The sequence below is a fragment of the Nothoprocta perdicaria genome, unplaced genomic scaffold, assembly GCF_003342845.1.
Source record: "Nothoprocta perdicaria isolate Ctin4 unplaced genomic scaffold, notPer1 scaffold_209, whole genome shotgun sequence".
NCBI lineage: Eukaryota > Metazoa > Chordata > Aves > Tinamiformes > Tinamidae > Nothoprocta > Nothoprocta perdicaria.
This window is the reverse complement of record NW_020455305.1, coordinates 432,773-452,579: the sequence shown is the minus strand read 5'-3', so window position 1 is coordinate 452,579 and position 19,807 is coordinate 432,773. Positions and strand designations below refer to the sequence as shown.

The following is a 19,807-nucleotide window of genomic DNA, read 5'->3' as shown; positions in this document are numbered from 1 at the left end:
CTCTCACCTAAAGGATGCTGCTCATGAGTTCAAGGCACATGCTGCTTTCATTTCTGGGTAAAAAAGAGAAATGTAAGAATGAATCCTGTCAAATGTAAGAATGCCCCAAAATATTATCACACCAACAGCTTCGCTGTAAAGCCTATTTCCTTGACCTTGCTTTTCCTCCCAGCAGCTCAAAGCCAATTATCAGCTGAGGAATGTGTGCACCCAGATCCCATATAACATATTTTGATAAGAGGAGAGGGAACAGAGAGGAAACTTGGTCAGCATAGCTCACTATGATGGGTGCTTGGCTGTGTGAAGTGTTCAGACATCGTAGTCTTGGGTGTAGTATAAGAACCTGCATAGAATACAATCAAGCTAAGTAATGGAGTATATAGACACATTAACACCAAGGGGATACTTTTTTCCAACAGTATAAAGAACACATTTTCTGGGACCAGTGCCCTCTTTATTCCTATAGCAAGTTGGATAGAAATTTCCAGGCAGACATACTCGCCATAAAAAAAAAAAAAAAGCAAACATTTACACTTACATGACAGCAAATGAAGACAGTCACAAGATATCCAGACTGAAATCAAAAGAAAGTAATGAGTATTGTTTAAGCATAAGCAATTCCTTATTTCTATCATGAATGGAAAAAAAATGCACCACAAGGATATTGAAGAAGATAAAGAATTGGAAATCTGAAGTTTGGAAATTGGAATTGGAAATCTGAGTTCATGCACTCACCCCTTGTGCAATCTAGATGTAGGATATAGCCTTGAGGCTGTTTATCTGCATGCGAAATGAAAATATGAGTATCCTCCTTCTTTAACTCACACAGGAGCCATAAAACATAGAGTAACCTGTAACTATCAGGAAAGATAATAAGAATAGGATGTTACTGAAATAGTACTGCCTGTTCTGTTGTTTTTTCATTATGTCTGTCAATGACTACATCTTGAAATAGTGACAGATTGTGACATTGTGGGAGTTAGGCTTTCTCTTGAATCAGGGCACAATATAAAAGGACTGTAACCACTGCCTTATTTTATATCTATGACACTCAAATTTTCTCAGAAGACAGAGTCCATGGGAGAGCTATCCTGATTGATAGGTTCTCCTACCAAGGAGATCAAGCTCTACCGTTTCATCAGGGCAATGACTCATGTATGATTGGGATGTTAAAGGAAGGAAAAAAACTGGGTAGACAATTGTGACTGACAGCTTCATGAGAGGTTTAGATTCTCCTGTTATCTAGTGTCCTCTGTACTGTATTCAGAATTGCGCTTTGAAAACTCTATGTGCTTTTGTGTGTATTTGTGCATAAACAGACAAGGGGATTCCTGGGATTAAAAATGCCTGGACAAAGGGGGTGTTCTCGAATGGCATATTTATCCTAGAAGAAAAGATGTATTCCTCACTAATCTGAATTAGCTAAATTAGATTTTAAGAAGATTTTAGAGATCTGAAATAAGTGAGAAGTTCACACTTGAAGGAATAACTCAAACACCAGGATTTCACTGCTTTTGCTGTCTATCTGCTAAAAAAAAAAAAAAAAAAAAAAAAAAAAAAAAAAAAAGGCAAGAAAATCTGTTTTGGCTGATGTTATGATGGTCCACCTGGCCTAATCGGTTGCTTGTGACAGTGGCAGGAAGAGATTTCCTTACCTGGATTTGTGAACCTGGCACTATTTTTAAATCTATTCTCCTTATTCTCCCTTCACAGAATCACAGAATCTTCAAGGTTGGAAGGGACCTCTACAGATCATCTAGTCCAACCTTCCTGCTCAAGTAGGGACATCCAGAGCACGGGGCACAGGGTGGCATCCAGGCGGGTTTGGAAGACCTCCAGAGAAGGAGAGTCCACAACCTCCCTGGGCAGCCTGTTCCACTGCTCTGTCACCCTAACAGTAAAGAAGTTGCTCCTCACCTGGAGACGGAACTTCCTGTGCTCCAGCTTATGGCCGTTACCCCTCATCCTATCCACCGGTGAAAACAGCTTGTCCCCTTCCTCCCTGCATTCTCCCTTCATGAACTTATACATATTAATCATATCCCCTCTGGGCCTTCTCTTCTCCAGAGAAAACAGGCCCAGTTCACTCAGTCTCTCCTCGTACGAGAGATGTTCCAGTCCCTTAATCATCCTACTTGCTCCCCACTGGACCCTATCTAGGAGCTCCACATCCCTCTTATACTGGGGAGCCCAGAACTGCGCACAGTACTCCAGGTGCGGCCTCACCAGAGCTGAGGAGAGGGGCAGAATCACCTCCCTTGACCTGCTGGCAACACTCCTCCAGATGCAGGCCGGGATCCCATTGGCCTTCTTGGCCACGAGGGCACACTGCTCACTCATGGTTAACTTAGTGTCAACCAGGACTCCTTCCATGGTCGCTCTCCGTGGAGCTGCTTTCTAGCAGGTCGACCCCTAATCTGTACTGGTGCCTGGGGTTATTACTCCCCAGGTGCAGGACCCTGCGCTTGTCCTTATTGAACCTCATGAGGTTCCTCTCTGTAAGGGAGAGGTCCCTCTCTCCCTTACACCTACAGTCATTATATTAGAAATGCCAAAAGTTGTATCTATTCCCATTCCACTAATATTTCTTTATAGACTTGTTAATTAATCTGTTGAACCTCTTTTGGAACCTGATGATACTTCTTCCTCTACAACCTCCTGCAGCAACAAATTCCTAAAGTTCATCAACTGCTTTAAAAGCTAGTATATTCTTTACCTGTTTTAAACTAATATCCTAGTGGTCTTAACAAGCACCTCCATTACTTTAAAACAGAGTGAATAACAATCCTGCATTCACATTGTACATCACTTTCATGATTTTGTAATCTCAACCTACACACCTTTTCATCAAACTGAAGACTCCCAGACTGTTTAGTTTCTTCATGTGTGGTGGCTGCTTCATCCCTTGATCATGTTAGTCATACTTCTTTTCGTCTTCTAGCTCACCTAGGTCCTTCTTGGGATCTGGAGAACACAACTTTACACAATATTCAAGACATGTATGCCAGGATTTTATATAGTGGCAAAATTTGACTTTCTGTCTTGTTACAAAGCCTTTCCTGAAAAAGTTCAACATTTTATTAGCTTTTTTTTTTTTTTTTTTTTTTTGACTTATGCTGCATCCATCACATGGACGTGATCATTTTATAGAGCAGGGAATGGTGGCTCTATAATCTCTTTCATGGGTTGTAATTCCTGTTTCTAAATTCAGCAACAAGCAAGCATGGTTTAGATTATTTAATTGTAGTCTAACTCAGGCATTTTTCTTCTTCCAACTGAGACCAGAACTGATATTTGTCCCCTGCTCTTCTTGTGTATTCCAGATCTATGCAGAGAAAGTTTTGCCCTCTCTCACTGATGTGGCTGGCTAGAGGAGTAAGTCATATTCTCTTTGATAATCCATTACTAGTTTTCTTTGCTTTGCATTTCACCAATTCCTTATGCTTCTACAGAGAGGAAGAGAATTGACCTTTACATACAGCTGCATTTTAGGAGCTAAAATAAACCTTTCCATTAGCCTTTTCACCTCTTTATTTGCTGCTCTTCCCATACAGCATGAATTCAGAGGAAATATAAAATATTGTATCCTCCTGAGTAAAAGGTGGGGGATAAGTGCAGTCTCCTCCCCTCCTTCCATCTGGGAAGAAGTCATCTCTATTGTGGCTCATGTTTTACAGCTGCTTGAGATAAACTGAACAGTGTACATTCCTGAAGCAGTTTTTCTTTTATTTACTTTTGGGACAATGATGCTTTCCTGATGGACCATGGTGCTTTAAAGTTCTTCCCTACCTATCTATAGTTACCTTTATTCTTGTTTTTAATCAGGTTGAGCATATTACTTCAGAGATGCAGGAAAGTGGTTTAAGGCTTCTATTTCTTAGACTATTTTTTTAGAAGAGTGTACCCCAAGCCAGTTATTGAAAATTGTGTGTTAGAGCTTTCTCAATGTTAAAAATGTCTATTCTAGAAATCCACTTTTGAAATGTCACATTGATTTGTTTTTTCCAGCAGTACAATGCAAATCTATATGGCCTGTTTAAGAGACTAAGTTAAGTATACTGTTAAAAACAAAACAAAAAAAAAACCTCCAGCTGTTTGAACCACCTCATGAGGACCTCATACAGCCCAGAGGATTCATGCCATCAGGGTGTAGGAGTGTACTAGCCAACAGTTAGCAAAAGCTGTAAAAGTCTTTGCAGATTTCCTGAAATCAGGGGGACAATATTACTGTATTTGTGAGTACGAACAGGAGTTCAGATTTTTGATTTTCCTCAGATGAAAAGGAAAATGGTTCTTGTCCAGAAGCACTTTTATTAATAAAAACACTGTTGTTAAAAATAATGGGATTTCCAGACAACAAGTTTCATTGAAATGAACTTAATGTTGCAACTGATGTTTGACTGTGCTTTGTACTTGTACCTTTCAAAAACGTTAGAATGCCAGGAAATTTACAGTTTAGGTTTTGTTCACCTGTGAACCCCATACACACAAAGAAAATGTACATGCATGGAGTTACATTACTTAGAAGAAGTCACTACGGCACACAATAAGCATGTATAAAAGAGTAGGATTTTGTCCTGTGGCCAGATTATTTCTTTAGTATAATGACCCATGCAAACTCTACTAATAGAAATAGTGGGACAAAATCTCACATCAGATAGTCATAGCTCTACTAATTTATAACACATATCAATCAATATCAACATGTTTCTGCAGGAGATAATCATCAATCACATTTCTTCTTTCATCTTCCACCTCTTTTATTTCAACTTTTTCTTTCCTCTACATTCTTTCCTCTGTCTCCCAATAACAGTAGTTTCAATTTTGGCATAACCTGTGGTGACTTAGGAGAAAATCATGATCACTCAGAGTTCTGTAGCCATATGAGGTTTTTGTTTGTTATTGCACGAGCTGAATATATTTGTTATTGCATGATATACTTGTTATTGCATGAGCCGAAACACTATACACTTATAACACTAGCTGGAAACTTGGGGTATGCTATACATGAAGTCTGACTGTCCAGCAAAAGATAAGCAGTAGAAGAAAAGACAGCAGAAATCAGTGAGGCTATTAAAAGAATTGTCCATAATTAAATACTTTTAAATATGTTTACTCATTTGATCAGGATGCTTAGATACTAAGTATCAATGAGTCCACGTGAGCAGTTAGGCCTTTTGCTCTCCATTTTGCCAACTTTGTTTGTTTACAGCACAAGTTCAGAACTCCTGGATTTCTTCAGAGCTACAGAGCTAGGCAATATACTTGTACGAACTTTCTGTAGTGGAAATTGTATCATTTTGTCATATGATCTGCACTGAAATGAACAAAATCCACAACTTGGCCTATCATCTGCAATGTGTCATCGCACCCAAGTTTCAAAACACGAGGCTTTCAAATCTGGGGGAGACATGCCACATGTCTCAAAGCACAGTTGTTTCTAACACATTCAGCAGCCACACAATTCTATTTCCATACACAATATGTTCTGAGACTGCCAATAAAAAGGGAAAAGTATACTTGAATCACTAAAAATGTACACAGTATTGCCTACCACATAAATAAATAGCTTTGCTGTGAAGATAAGGAGAAATCCATGCATTGATCTATAGATGCTGAATCTCTAAAGAAATACTAGGCATGTTTACCTCTGAGTGTAATTATGTATTCAAGGAGGACAATAGATAGCTCAATCGATTAATCAATTGATGGCTAAAACAAGACCCAGCAAATACATGGAATTTTGAGACTCCTGCCATGACTCATCTGTAAGGCAGAATAGATTAAATAACAAGGAGCAGATACAAAACAACAGAATGAAGTTCAGTGTCTGATAAAAATCAAGCTAACCAAGATGACCTGAAACATGGATTCTTCATGTCTCCAAGGTTTCTGGACAAGATTCAAATACACCTTAAATTTGAAATTCATGACATTTATTTAAATTATGTGAAGTGGTCAGAAAATCAAACACTTTCTTCTTCCTTCTTCCATTTAAAAAGAAATGAGAGATTTCTAATTTTTTTTTTAGTAAATATGTTTTTGCAGATCTCTTCAGGGCTGTTGTGAAAAACCTAAAAATTGGAAACCCTGTCCATCAACTCAAAGTGTTTTCCAAACTGTTTTTCTCAGAAAGAAAAATGCTGCTGCTTCTCACAATATTCCATTCCAAGTTCCTATTTTCCAGCCAGCTTTTGAATTCAACAAAAGATTTGTTTAATGAAAAGGATAGGTTTGTAAAAACTTATTTCTCAAAGTAACATCTATTTTTTATTAAAGTTGCTAATATATTAACTTTAGCATTTAAAGTAAACATGCTATTTAATGAAATCACTGCCCTTGTTTACTATGAGCACTATTAGGCACTGCTGTTGATAAAGTATTGCTCCTGTGTATTAGGACTCCTTGAATTATAAGTAAAGTGAGCAGAAGATAAGTGCTGAGAACTAAGAATTAATAATTATGCTTTTACCTCACTTTGAAACAACAAATCCATATTTATAAGATGCAGGCAATCAGCTCAAGAGTAAAATCCAACAGATTTTCTGAAGATGAAAAATTGTGGACCTACTACTGTAACATTTGGTCTGAAAATGCTAGTATTGTATTTGGATTTTCCTTATTCATTCAATTTGTATTTCTAGTTGTATGATTTGTTGTATGAGTCTGACCATTTGGTTTTTGCTGATTTATTTTTGATAGGAGAAGGTTGAGGGTAATACTTGTAAATATATTTAATTCCAGATTTCACTAGCAAAACTTGAAATGAACTCCCATTTTCTCACTGAAAAAATGGAAATGAAAAATTTGGATTCATTTGGAAAATGTTAATCTTGTTTTGATTTTTTTCTTCTGAGTACTCTGAATAGTCTTGTTCCTTTGGGATAAAAGAGAGAGGAAAGGTCTATGAACAAAAAGCTAAAGATTGTCTTTCGTTCAAAACCATTCACATATTAGGCTTTTTCAAAGGGAAAACAAAAGTTAATGTGACATGCTATTATTTCTTCACTATCTTTACTTCTTTTCTAACATTTTCAGAGGAAGAGAGAAAGAGAAACATTTTGCTAATGGAAGAAGATAAGGGCAGTTTAAAACATGAGAGGAAGCAGGATTTTCTGTATAATTTCTTAGCGAAAACAGCACAATAATTTTTTATAACCTTTACGTAGAATTCCTCCATAAAAATATTTTCTCAAGTGATTATCATTTAAAATTTGTACTGTGTGGCTCCCAGCATGTTGACTGCAGTGTCATTAAACTAACTGAAGATCTTTGGAAACACACACTTCTCTTCATCAGTTGGAGAAAAAAAGGCACCCTCCTAATTTGGGGTGTTTGGGCACTTGTGCAGCTTCTGATGCCCAACTCCTGCTCTTGGTTGCACTTCTCTGTTCGGGCTTGCTTGAGTCATCTCAAAGGTCTGATGGAGGATCTGAGGGACTCCAGGCCTGTCAGCCTGACCTCAGTATCGTGGAAGTTAGGGAGCAGATCATCTTGAGGGTGATCATATAGCATGTGTGCGACAACCAGGCAACCTGGCTAATGGATGAGGGAAAGGCTGTGGATATGGCCTACTTAGACTTCAGTAAGACCTTTGAAACAGTCTCCCACGGCCTTCTCCCACTGCCTAGGACATGATTATAGAGGGTCCTCTCTCACCCATCCTGGGAAACGTGCAGGCTCCTTTACCTCTCTGAAATGCCTATACACCAATGCATGAAGCATGGGGAATAAGCAGGATGAACTGGAGATCTGGTGCGCCCAGCACCATGATCTCATAGGAATCACAGAAACGTGGTGGGATAGCTCTAACGACTGGAGCGCTGTCATGGAGGGCTATGTKCTCTYTAGGAAKRWCAGRSTGGGAAGGCGAGGTGGTGGAGTTGCTCTGTATGTGAGAGAGCAACTGGAATGCATGGAGCTCAGCCTGGGATGGATGATGAGCGGGTGGAGAGCTTGTGGGTAAGGGTTAAAGGGCAGGCCAACGTGGGAGACACTGTGGTGGGTGTCTGCTACAGGCCACCTGATCAGGAGGAGGAGGTAGTACAGGCAGCTGGAAGTTACCTCACGGTCACAGGCCCTGGTTCTCATGGGGGACTTTAACTACCCTGACATCAGCTGGAAAGACAGCACAGCAAGGCACAAACGGTCCTGGAAGTTCTACAGTGTGTCGATGACAACTCTTTGACACAGGTTGTGGAGGAGCGGACGAGGAGAGGTGGGCTACTGGACCTCATACTAACAAACAGAGAGGGACTTGTTGAAGATGTGAAGGTGTGGGGCAGCCTTGGCTGCAATGATCACCAGCTGGTGGAGTTCAGGATCCAACAAGGAGGAGGCAGGGCAGTAAGTAGCCTTGCCACCCTGGACGTCAGGGGGGCCAACTTTAGCCTCTTCAGAGACCTTCTTGGAAAGATCCCGTGGGCTAGGGCTCTAGAAGGAAGAGGGRCCCAGGAGAGCTGGTTAGTTTTCAAGCGGCATTTCCTCCATGCCCAGCAGCAGTGCATCCCTGTGCGCAAGAAGTCAGGCAGAGGGGACAGGAGACCTGTATGGATGAGCAGGGAGCTCCTGGCAAAACTCCAGCAGACGAAGGCAGTATACAGAATGTGGAAGAAACGACAGGCCCCTTGGGAGGAATACAGGAACGTTGTCAGGGAATGCAGGGGTGATACAAGGGCTACAAGGAAAACTAAGGCACATTTGGAATTAAATCTGGCAAGGGATGTTAAGAGTAACAAGAAGAACTTCTTCAAATATATTAACAGCAAAAGGAAGGTGAGGGAAAACGTGGGTCCACTAGTGAATGGGGTGGGTACCCTGGTTATGAAAAACATGGAGAAAGCACAGCTGCTGAATGCTGCCTTTGCTTCGGTGTTTGTCAGGGGCAGCCCTCTAGAATCCCAGGCCCTAGGGACACAAGAAGTGAGCTGGAGAGAGGAACGCTTACCCTGGGTAGAGGAAGAGTGGGTCAGAGAGCACCTAAGGAAACTTGACACCCACAAATCCATGGGCCCTGATGGGATGCACCCCAGGGTGTTGCAGAAACTGGTGGATGTCATAGCCGAGCTGCTTGCCATCATCTTCAAAAGGTCTTGGAGAACGGGGGAGGCGCTGGAGGACTGGAAGAAAGCCAATGTCACTCCAGTCTTCAAAAAGGGCAAGAAGGAGGACCTGGGCAACTACAGGCCGGTGAGCCTCACCTCCATCCCCGGAAAAGTGATGGAACAGCTCATCCTGGCTGTTGTCTCCAGACATGTGGAGGAGAAGAAGGTGCTCAGGAGTTGCCAACATGGATTCACCAAGGGGAAATCCTGCTTGACTAACCTGATCACCTTCTACGAAGGAATATCTAGCTGGATAGACGAGGGCAGAGCGGTAGATGTGGTCTATCTGGATTTGAGCAAGGCTTTTGACACTGTCCCTCACAGCATCCTCCTGGGCAAGCTCCGAAGGTGTGGGATAGATGAGTGGACGGGGAGGTGGATTAGAAATTGGCTCGATGGCAGGGTGCAGAGAGTGGTAGTCAGAGGCGCGGAGTCCAGTTGGAGGCCTGTAGTTACTGGTGTCCCTCAGGGGTCAGTCCTCGGTCCGGTCCTGTTCAACTTATTCATTAACGACCTAGATGAAGGGCTGGAGTGCTCCCTCAGCAAGTTTGCTGATGATACCAAACTGGGAGGAGTGGCTGATAGCCCTGAGGGCTGTGCTGCCATCCAGAGGGACCCAGACAGACTGGACGACTGGGCGGTGAGAAATCTCATGAAGTTCAACAAGGGCAAGTGCAGGCTCCTCCCCTTGGGGAGGAATAACCTCAGACACCGGTACAGATTAGCGGTTGACCTGCTGGAGAGCAGCCCCACAGAGAGGGACCTGGGCGTCATGGCAGATGATAAGATGACCATGAGGCAGCAGTGTGCCCTCGTGGCCAAGAAGGCCAGTGGGATCCTGGGGTGCATTAAGGAGAGTGTCTCCAGCAGCTCAAGGGAGGTGATTGTCCCCCTCTCTACACTGCCCCGATAAGGCCATATCTGGAAGACTGTGTCCATTTCTGGGCTCCCAAGTATAACAGGGATGTAGAACGGCTGGAGAGAGTCCAGTGCAGGGCTACAAGGATGGTCAGGACTGGAACATCTGCCTGCAACATCTGCCCTGTGAGGAAATGCTGAGAGAGCTGGGCCTGTTCAGCCTGGAGAAGAGGAGGCTGAGGGGGACCTGATCAGTGTGTATAAATACCTCAAGGGAGGCAGTGAGGAGGAGGGGGGCGGTCTCTTTTCAGTGGTGGACAGCGATAGGACTAGAGGAAACGGCCACAAGCTGAGGCACCAAAAGTTCCACAGGAACTTAAGAAAACATTTCTTGACAGTGAGGGTGACAGAGCCCTGGAACAGGCTGCCCAGGGAGGTTGTGGAATCTCCTTCTTTGGAGATCTTTAAAACCCTTGGATGTAGCCCTGTGCCACGTGCTCTAGGTGACCCTGCGTGAGCAGAGGGATTGGACTAGATGACCGCTGAGGTCCCTTCCAACCTTAAGCATTTTATGATTTTTTTCTATGATTCTCCTGGATAAGCTGGCAGCTCGTGGCCTAGATAGATGTACCCACTCTTTGCTGGGTGAAGAACTGGCTGGATGGACAGGCCCAGAGAGTGGTGGTGAATGGAGTTAAATACATCTGGCAGACAGTCATGAGCAGTGTTCCCCAGGCATCAATGTTGTGGTCAGTCCTCTTTAATATCTATATCAGTGATCTGGATGAGCGGATTGAGTGCACCCTCAGCAAATTTGCAGATGACACTAAGCTGTGAGGAATTGTTGATCTGCTTGAGGGAAGGAAAGCTCTGCAGTGGAAAAAGCTCTGCAGTGGAATCTGGACAAGCTGGATCAATGGGCTGAGGTTCCACAAGGCCAAGTGCTGAGTCTTGTTCTTTGATCATGACAACCCTATGCAATGCTACAGGCTTGCGGCAGAGTGGTTGAATTGCTCTGTGACTGAAAAGGACCTAAGAGTGTTGGTTGACAGCCACCTGAACATAAGTTAGCAGTGTGCCCAGGTGGCCAAAAAAGCCAATGGCTTCCTGAGTTGTATCAGGAATAGTGTAGCCAGCAGGACTACGGAAGTTATCTTCCCTGTGAACTCAGCGCTGGTGGGGCCATACCTCGAGTATCGTGCTTAGTTTTGGACCCCTCACTATAAGGAAGACATTGAGGTGCTGGGGTGTCTTCAAAGAAAGGCAGCGGAACTGGTGAAAGTGCTGGAGCACAGACATTTTGAGGACTGGCTGAGAGAGCTGGAGTTATTTAGACTAGAGAAGAGGAGGATCCGGGTTACCTTACTGCTCTCTACAACTACCTGAAAAGAGATTGTAGTGAGATAGCGGTTGATCTCTTCTCCAGAATATCTATCAAAATGACAAGAGGAAATGGCCTCAAGTTGAGGTTCAGGTTAGACTTTAAGAAGAATTTCTGCACAGAAAGAGTGGTGAAGCATTGGAACAGACTGCCCAGGGAAGTCACCATTCCTGGCAGTGTTCAAGACATGTATAGATGTCTTGTAGACTTAGGGATATGGTTTGGTAGGCATGGTGTTAAGGGGCTTATGATTGGACTCGATGATCTTAAAGGTCTTTTCCAAACATGATAATTCCATGATCCTCCTCTTCTGTCATGAGCACAGAGGCAGTCAGTCTGCAGCACTTCCAGCCCCATCTCAGAATTGCTTTTTTAATTTAGTTTTAGCTTTGCAGGTATTTCAGCAGGGAGTCTTAAAATCCTTAAAAAAATGCTACCACTAAAATACTGATGCTAAAAGGGTGGTTTAAACGCTCAGCCAGAGGCAATGCTTTTTGGCTACAAGGATGAAATCAAGAAAGGCTTAGCATCTTAGGACAGGCACAGTTTTTCATGGAGGCTTTGTATATTTTTTACAAGATCAGTGCACTGTCTTTGCTTATCAGGTCTCATAAAGAGCCCTGCATGATTTCCACAGGCACACTGTAGATTTGTACCAGAAAAAGCCTTAAATGTAGAAAACTATTGGAAACACAATTATTCAACAATGTATAAGGTAACAGACAAGGTCCATGGGGAGAATCACCGCTCTGTTCTGCATAGCAGGATTGCATATATTTTTCAGAGTTACACAAGATGTTGCCACATCATTTTCATTCAAGTTAAAGGGTCTTATGGATGTCCAATTCCCACAAAGCTTATGGAAAAAATATTCTAGGGACAGATTATACAGTAGGCCTTAACAGCTCTAATAAAACCACAGTCATTAAAATCTTTTCTCATAGCTTTGTATCAATTTTTCATTTGCCACAAGACCTTGAATTGTCTTTTGCTATTTCTATTGGAAATGATTATTATCCTTGGTCATGGTAAAAACCCTCAGCACAATGTATTTCCTGCCTCTGTGCTATCAGCTATTTAATGCTTGTCACTGCTGCATGTAAGATTTTCCTGACTTTTTTACTCTGTATGTTCAAAGGACACAGCTTAAGACTGTCATTTTACTTGCTTCAAATGGATTACTGTTGCAAGTCCTTCTTCTGGGAGCACTCACAAGCTGTTATTTTCACAGGTGCCTTATGGTCAATTTAGTCTAAGATATTTCACAGCTGATCCTCCTTGCACTAGCTCTAAGCAAGCACCAAGGTGATAGCAAACACCTGCTTGGGAGGTAGCCTGTCCCCAGGAGCCTTCTCTACTGCCTTATTTAATGTGACAAGTCACTGACACCTGGAAGTGTTGGGGAGATCCTTAGGATATCAGTAAAATAAGTGACTCAGGTTGCTGCTTTCTTGGCCACCTTTACAAAGAGTGAATGCTTCTTGCAGCTATATTTCCTTCACTATCTCAGGTAGGCCTGTGCTAACTACATAACTTCCAGTGCCACCTTTCTGCATAGTCTTGGCTCTGAATTATTTGAGGTGCTGCCTCTCAAAAAAAAAAAAAAAAAAAAAAAAAAAAAAAAGTCGTTTCAGGTGCTATATGCTCTTCTTGGTGCAGTGAAAAACACATGGCATTTCCTCCCCCTTCCCTCCCTTTTCAGTCACTTCTGTTTTCCGCCTTACTTTTTCCCTCTAAGTTCTTGCAATTCTGTGTTATTTTTAGCCTATTTTCCCACCTATTGTTCTTCTGCTGTCTTTGCCTATTCATGCTTTTTCCCCAGTTTCAAGCTTGCTTGCTTATTTTTCCTTTTGTACCTACTTCGTGCTAATATTGTGAGGAGCTGGTTTCATAGAAGCAGACAAACTTAATTCTAAGGATTTGAAGGCCAGAAATAAACTGGGTCCACTGTCCACTTCAGAACAAGTTTAGTTTATTATTCATGGAAGGTGGTTAGTTAGGCCAGTTAGTGGAAATGGTCTGTGAAGAAGTTCTTTGCATATAAAACAGGATATGAAAGGACAACTAAATACAGTGGTGGGTTTTTGATTTGTCAGCCCAATGCAAGGTGGATGTCTTATTGCCTGTTAAACCTCCTGGTCTAATGTTATTCTTCAACTAATGCTCTCTTGGTTTTTATGGAATAGCAGTGATTCAGCCTGCACACATGGTGCATTAAAGTTTTGTATATAGCTGTTATATTTGTTAGATATATCACAGTGTTAATGTGTTGCTGTCTACAGAAAGGTTAGGGAACCTGACAGAGCCATGGTTCAAAGGACGTTAGATGGGCCCGGTTCTCTGCCTGCTTTTAGGGCACTTCGCAGGCTGGCAGCTGTAGGAAAGAGCTATGTATGGGGAATGCATAGCTGCCGATAAGAGGAGAAGGCACAACTGTGTCTTTTAGAGTGCTGGCCATATAAAAAATTGCTTACAGCATCATGGGGTTCTCTGGAATATATGTTGTTCACAAAGCACAGTGATGTGGGGAGAGAACAGAGGCAAGAGGCAATGCGTATGTATTGATCTGGTTTCTGCCACCATCAGAAAACTCCTCTTCCAGCTTCAAATTGGGTGACAAAAAGGAATCACAGAAATTTGAGAAAAGAGACAGTTATTTAAAACAATAAACAAAGAAGTGAAACTAGGAAAGTGTTAAAAACAGAATTACCTGGAGAAATCTTAGTTTTATTTAAGGCATGTTTATTTTAATGTAAAAGGGTTCTATAATCTATATTAATACTTGAGCAAGATGCCCCTGTTTCTGTAGAAGGAAATACAGTCACTCATCTAAAGAAGCAAAAACATTTTTTTGAAGTGGACAGCACTCAGATTGGTACTATGGCAGATGTGCGTAAAGTATTGTGGATGAAGCTAAACAAGAACATGATACCAAAAGCACTACTATATTTGAATAGTGACAAGGATCACGAAAATGGCTAAATTCTTAAAGCAGATGGGGATTTTTTGAGCAACCAATTTCATGGGCTTCAAAGGAGCTAATTTTCCGTAACGCTTAAGCATTCATAGCAAAAATCAGGCCCACTGGGGCCTGAATACTGGCCTACTCAAAAGTAATCGGTGGGAAGGGACCATATCTTGCTTGATCTTCCTTTAGATTATAAAACCATCAGTCCTGATAAAGAGTAGCTATTAACACACAGCTGAATCTAGATGCTGTTTTTTCATATTTGATTCTCCAGTCCTGTCATTTCTGTTTTACTTGAAGTAAGCAACCCCAGGTTGCCATGGTCTTCTGATGTTAAAACTCATTGATTTTGAGGTGTACAAATCCTTAGAAAAAAAAAAATGTGCTTTGAAATGGCAATACGTCTTTAGTATTGCTAATCACTTTTTTTATTCCTGTTTCATCATTCTTTCCATATGAAGTCATGGCTAGAGCAGAAAGGAGAGGGTTGCAGTGAACCTGTGAAAACTTATCACGCTTATCAAACAATATCAGTTCTGTTCAAGGATAGCTTTAACAAATGTGATATATGTACTATGCTTCCATGAAGAAAGACTAGGCAAATCTCTTAAATAAAAACAAAAATAAAAAAATTTTAATCCGTTTTTGTTGGAAGATAAATTGCCAGAAATGATGCTGTCCTCGAACAGACTTGCTGGCCACTTGAAATGGGCCGCTAAGGCTATTCTTCTCTCCTTCCTATTCATCCATGTGTTGAAATGTTTCACTATTGCAGGCTACAGCTTCACCTCTGCCTTGCAGCAGAGACCAAACTGGAAGCGTTGGAAAATGTGAGACAGCATCAAATTCCCTACTGGTATTTGGATTAAAAATTAAAAAAAAGTATTGATCTCTCAAACTATTTTCCACAAAGTCCAACTTTTATTCCAGTTTATGATTTGTTTATAAAGGCTGTACCCATTCATTTAGCAGGCTAGGGAATGAAAGTTGCACGAAGTTATGCCCACACATTTGAGGTGAGAGGACAGCTCGTTCATGGTGAAGAGCAACTTTTGTGATGCTTTAGAAAGAGATGGGGAAGGGAGTGTCTGAGAAACACTCAGAAACTACAAGCCCAGACTACTTGTCAAAGAGGAAGAAAATGTCCATGTGATAAAGAGAACTAGAAGTAGCAGTAAGTTAGAAAGAGAGGCATAGGCTTTTGCTTTTGGTGTACATAATGCTGTTTCAAGAGTTTCCCAGGTTTCTTTGGCTGCCATTACACTCTGCCTGCCTTAATTTATATGCAAGAAGTGGTTTTTTTTTTGTTTGTTGTTTGTTTTTTATTTTGTTTTTTTGAGCTGGATGCACTCAATAAGTGTATGTTTGGTATCTTCTGTTCCCTATAGTTTGCAACTCTACCCAGAGTGTAGTAGACCAAGCAAGACAAATGGTCTACCTTTTGATATAGCAAGTACCTACAAGGAATATATACAATACATTCTCTGTGATAAGAAGCAGCAAATTTCTGATACTTGCTTACTAAGAAAGGAAAAAATTAAAACTTACCAAGCTCAATGATGGAAATTATTTGGGAAGAGGGGTTATGAAGGCACAATAGAATCAATGGTGTCATACTTATTTTATGGCTGCAGTAAAACAAAGACATAAGAGGAAAAAGATTAATAGAAGAGTGGGAGTCTGATCCAAATGAACAAGGTCAAACGATAAAGAACTGGCCAGAACTTCCGGCCATAGGTATATGCATATACATAAAGAACCTGAGCCACCAGACCTAAGCTGGTCCTGCTCTCAACTGTGGGAGAGCGGCCCATATGAGCTCCAAAGGTCCATTTCAAGCCAAGTCATCCATGGTTCTAGTAAAACATCTGCAAATGGCATTTACTCCCTATTAAGAACATACTGGTGCTGTCTTCTCACAGCCAACAGTTAGTGATCAGCAGCTCTGTGCTGTCTAGCTAATAGCTGAACTCTTTTCTTTTTCTTTTTGTATTCAAATGGCTTTCCATTCCTGAAATCTGCTGGATTTGCTCATGACCACAGAACAACAACATTAACCAGAACCTAACCTGAAATGGTCTTGTGAATAGCACTGCTCCCATCTTTCAGAGTACAAGCCAGGTAAGCACAAATAACTATTTCCACATTGCCAATGTGTCTGCTGCAGATTTTACACAAGTGCAGAAGGCTTATGATGCAAGGAGTGTGAAAAGGAGGGCTGTTTTTGTTTTACTTCTCCCCTTGAATATCTGAGATGTGGAACAACTTAATTTTTGGACATATATTAAAAACCTCACCTAAATCCTTCAAGAAGAAAATATGATAGGAATATATCTTGGGACCATTGCAGCAGACATTGAAAGCTAATGGAACTGGCAAGTTTTTGTTTATTTGTTTTTCCTCTTTTGAAACATTTTATGTACTGTACATATACAAAAAATATTGTGCCCAAAATTTCCTCTTTAAAGTAGATAGATTTTGGTCACTCAGAAAGTGCGATCAGTCTCACGCTGGATTATTTTTCTAAAGTTTTTTTTTTTTATCTTTTTCTCTTTCATTTTAATACTGAAGGTTAACGTTTCATGAAGGAGATAATGAGGACCACCTAGAGAGTCATCAAACAAAGAAACTTCCAGAAGCGCATTTAAAAGTTTCCTTCTCTGCTTGCCCCTTTTAGGCAACAGAATAGCCTTTCTACTTCTGTTTTTGGGGGAAAAAAAAAATAAAAGACTGCGGTTCAAAATAATCTAAGCAACTTCGGTGAGCATATGTGTCGGGGGGATTTATTTAACAAAAATGAAATGGCTCTGTGGAACAAAAAATATTTGAACATAAATTTCAAAGGATGTTTTGCAGATAATGGGTTTGTGCTTCACAGTCTAGCAATTTGCACTGTTTAGTGGCACAATAGTAAGGTAAATCTACAGGTCAGATGCAGCTTTGGATAAAGCACATGGAGATTGTCTTTTACGTATTTGTTTTCAAAGTTACATATACATTGTTTGCATTTCCCAGCTTTTGCCAATATTTAAAAAGTTGGCAGCCAAATAATTAACTTTTTAAATAAAAAGCATAACATCACAAGAAAGTCAGATTCTCTTTTCTAGAACATTGGGAAACAGGATATTGGCAAATTTTTAAACCAACTTATTTAAATTCTAGTATGCTTAAAAATCTTTAAAATATTTTAGAATCAAACAAACTGGCTACTCTTTGAAAGAGATTTGATATGCCTGGCATTTCAGTTCCTTAAAGCACATTTTTGGATTTAGGTGCCTGAAATTTAACTTTATGCGTTATCCTGAGAAACTGAACAAGTGTTCTGGTCTTTGTAAATATATATGTAGATTGTTGTGATCAATATGACTGTGATAACTTTTACAGCAATCTTGATTTAGATTGAAATATTTGAAAAAAAACTTATGAGAAAGTATATATTAATCAATAGTTTCCAGCACTTTGCTCATTGAGCTAGTGATAGCCACAGGGATTATAGTTTCCAGATAAAAATTCACTACCAAATATATTGATGAGAACAATATCCTCTCTAATTGCTTTGTTACTGTCTGCTTTACTACCCATGCCTGTAAAGTGAAAAGAGGTCACATGCTAAGTATGTTGAGGCCTAAGCTGTGATTCCATGAAAAAAAAAAAAAGTTAGGTAGCTACAGGAAAAGCCACTTATCATCTTGGAGAAATTCCAATATCTACATTAGGGTTTCAAACAGAAATAATATGATCAGACAAATAATGATGTGATTCTTTCCACACCTTCAATGACTGTTAGTATAATTATGTTCATTTAAGGAGATTTTTCTTTGCTTCACTAGAGAATATTACTAAATTACTAATTATTACTAAACTACTAAGCTGTAGGTGAAGCCAAAGCAATTGGAACCAAATCTTATAAGCAGTGGGATAAGCTATAAAAGGGCAAAGTTAAAAGCCCAAAAGAAAGGAAAAAATCAAGTTGCCTGTAATACAGAGGTTTCCTCCAGACTTGTGTATCAGTCCTGGGGTCAGCGAAATTGTGAGTGTAATGCTGCAAACTTGCAGCTCAAAGCACTGCAGGAGCTGCAGAGTAGGGAAGAGGACGGGCATCTTTAAGCTTCCCTGGTAGACCTGTGCATGTAGCCATCGTATTCTCCTACAGGAAAGAGTAGGAATGAGTCAAGGTGAACGTCTATGTTGAGTATGTCCAGGAGAAAAAAAGCTGCAGACTGTACTATATGGTAAGAGTGAGTGATAGCAAAAACCCGGGAGCTGGCTGCTCCTAGGAGAATTGGGTGCTCAAGTACTCCTTCCAATTGAATTGCCATGTTTATTTTTAATTTAGGGAAGAAAAAAAAAAAATGAAATACCCTGAAAGGGAGGGTGCACAAATAAGATGATTACACGTTTTTTCTGTTCTGTCTTTGTTAAATAGGAAATAATTCAGTAAGACTAATTTTCTTCACTTCATATTCTAATAAAATCTAGTATTTTAATTTAAAAGTTGTTTGGGGCTCTCTGGTTTAGATGCACCATCCTCCTGAAAGCTATGGGAAGTTAAGAGCCCTCTCAGACTAATACAGAAAAATGTGGGCAGATGTGGATAGTTAACAGTTGGGTGACTTTCATACTCCAGGGGAGTGCATTTTACTTGCATTTGGACTTCTGTTCCTGTTTAGCAAAATGTCATGGCTTTCATTAGGTTACATGCCACTGAGGGCAACATGCTTCCAGCTTGGTGCATAGGTCCATGCAGTCCTTAAGTCAACCGACAGTGTGTGTTTCACACAAGTGGACACAGATGAGATCACAGAATCACACAGAACAACAGAATGGTTGAGGTTGGAAGGGACCTGTTGAGATCATTTAGTCCCCACCCCTCTATTCAAGCAGGGGCACCTAGAACATGTGGCACTGGGTTGCATCCAAGCATGCTTTGGAGATTTCCAGAGAAGGAGACCTTGCATCTAAATCTAGAAATAGCATTTATTTGCAGGACATTAAGAAGTCTTTTTTTTTTTCAATTTCTCTCCAAAATTTATAGCTGAAAACACGTTCCTTTATGCCACAGTATCTAGAATTACGAATCATATGAATATTTCAGAATATTTCAGAATATTTAAGGTTGGAAGGGACCTCTACAGATCATCTAGTCCAACCTTCCTGCTCAAGCAGGCACACCTACAGCATGTGGCACAGGGTGGCATCCAGGCGGGTTTGGAAGACCTCCAGACAAGGAGACTCCACAACCTCCCTGGGCAGCCTGTTCCACTGCTCTGTCACCCTAACAGTAAAGAAGTTGCTCCTCACCTGGAGACGGAACTTCTTGTGCTTCAGCTTGTGGCCATTACCCCTCGTCCTATCGCTGGCCACCAGTGAGAACAGCCTGTCCCCTTCCTCCCTGCATTCTCCCTTCCTGAACTTATACATATTAATCATATCCCCTCTGAGCCGTCTCTTCTCCAGAGAAAACAGGCCCAGCTCGCTCAGCCTCTCTTCATACGA

At 41.0% G+C, this 19,807-nt stretch overlaps 1 long non-coding RNA gene across 1 annotated transcript; it reads left to right on the top strand.

Annotated features, from left to right (window-relative positions):
* The first annotated feature begins 12,759 nt into the window (after window positions 1-12,759).
* On the top strand, window positions 12,760-17,372 carry LOC112946526. Its single transcript, XR_003249258.1, has 3 exons — window positions 12,760-12,853; window positions 16,355-16,432; window positions 16,883-17,372. It is a non-coding gene; the product is annotated as an uncharacterized LOC112946526 (long non-coding RNA).
* Window positions 17,373-19,807: the final 2,435 nt, after the last annotated feature.